The following is a 2359-nucleotide window of genomic DNA, read 5'->3' as shown; positions in this document are numbered from 1 at the left end:
TCTCTAACTGCTTTAGTAGAACCGATCTTTACAATGCAATCAAAATTCACATGACACAACCTCTTATGCCATAGCCAACTTTCATCAATTTGTGCAATCAAACATGTCTTCTCACGAGAGTTCAAATGAAAGATGTTACCTTTAGTCTGAGTATTGGTTGCAATCTCTAATCTAGATCTGTTGATAATCTTGTATTTTCCATCCTTGAAATGTAACTAAAATCCCTTATCCACCAACTATCCTACATTCAAAATTTTATGTGTTAAACCTTCAACATAATAAACATTATCAGTATCATACTTACCATCCAATAATATAGTTCTTCTTCCCTTGATCATTCATGCTTTGTCATCTCCAAATCTAACCAGACCGCCATCAAATTATTGTAAAGATAGAAACTTCTTTTTATCTCTAGTCATATGATGTGAACATCCATGTCTATCACCCATTCATCCTTGTCTTCAACTTTAACAACAAGGGCCTTTTCCTCAAGTACCAGATCATCTTCCTTGATAGCCAAGAATACCCATTCCTTTCCATTTCCAGATCTACTAGCTGAATCTTGTGTCGGTTCATCATTAGAATGAGTCAAACCTCCCTCATCCGCACAGTAACATGATTTGTCTTTGTTCCTCTTGTACTTATGCTTGTTCTGATAATCATGGTTAGGCCTAAAAGATCTTCTATCTCTTTCCTCAAATCTTGAATTCCTTTCAGGATATCTAGATGCAAAATGACCTATCTTATTACATGTGAAACATTTAAAAGGTGATTTTCCTTCATACTTACTTCCTGTCGAACCTTTAGGTACTCTTCTAAAAAATAGGGCTTCAAGTTTCTCAAACTCTTCCTGTCGGAGGAGGATTTCCAGATGCAGGATTATGAGGTGTATATCCTTTCTTAGTGATCTCCCAAATCTCCTTGCCAAGACATCTTAGATGAGTCTCCATCTGAATCTTCCATACTCTATAATTTGTTCCATCGAGCCTAGGACTCGAGAAAATGGTTGTAGATGAACTTGAACTATTAGATTCCATAGGATCTTCCTCAAGTGATTAAGCTTCTATAGAGAGGACCAATCTCTGATACCAATTGTTACACAACTCAGATAACTAGTGGACAACTGAGAGGAGGGGGGTGAATCATTTGTCAACAGATTATATAACTTTAAACATTAAAACCTTATTATCGGAATATATAAACCAAATACCGAAATAACAGATGTAATAGCTAAGCACAAATATAAGCCAAAAAAAAATTACCAACCATCCACAAAAGATAACACCAATATTTGTACGTGAAAAACCCGGTAAAGGGAAAAACCAAGGTGGGAAGCCTACCCACAACTATATAATACTTTTGCAGTAAGTATGTGATTACAAAAAGAGGGGCCCGCACATACAAGAAGGCCAACAACCTAGAGTGCACTTCTCATCACAAACGGAGCTTCACTGACTACAAAATAAATCCAAACTACAATCTAGAAAGAAGAGTGAACTACAAGAATAACATCTCCTATGCCTAAGTACAGTTCCGGTTAAGATCAATACCGAAGGTCTTAAACCTCTTTCACCAACCCAATTCGATCACCTATGATCGACCAAAACCTCTACATATTATTACAACCTTATTCACACACAAATAATTGCATAACCCTTAAAACCATAATCCCATAACCATAACCATGATCTACAAAGAGATATTATATCATATTTATACCAACCCGGGACCTAAATAATTAGGTCGGCCACCTAAAAGATAATACAATAAATCCATAACATAAACCTACAATCCAATGATCAACCAAGTTGGCCTAAGACCGAAACAAGATAATCCAATCAATAAATCCAACCGGTAATGCATCGGGATCATCCACCAACACATTCGTAAACCAGTCCATAACCTAGCAAAATAAGATAGCATTAGGTCTGGTCCTAAATGCAACACCACCAATCAACAAGAACACGAACAAGATAACCAACAACATCTTAAAATCCATCTAGAAGCCACACCAACACCACTTATCAAATGCATCGAAAGGTCTGCAACAAAGCTCTGCCGGTAAAACCCTTACTAGTGACCAAAAGGCTTACTAGAACAAATTATAGCTCTCGAGTCATCAAATCCTGAACCAACTGATCATGATATGCATCTAAATAGCATGAATGGAAGATCCAAACCAATTCCACAAACCAAAGCATACTGGAGCATATCATATCAATATCATAATCCAATCGCTCTATCAGAACCTACCGAAAACCAGTAAACAACCAAAACAGTCAGTGTTGCCATCAATGACAAAACATTAATGCAACACATAATCAATTCCTCTAATTTGGCAATAGTAATATTTAAAACT

The sequence above is a fragment of the Cryptomeria japonica genome, chromosome 8 (assembly GCF_030272615.1).
Source record: "Cryptomeria japonica chromosome 8, Sugi_1.0, whole genome shotgun sequence".
NCBI lineage: Eukaryota > Viridiplantae > Streptophyta > Pinopsida > Cupressales > Cupressaceae > Cryptomeria > Cryptomeria japonica.
The sequence above is the reverse complement of the archived record's forward strand: the minus strand, read 5'-3'. Positions refer to the sequence as shown.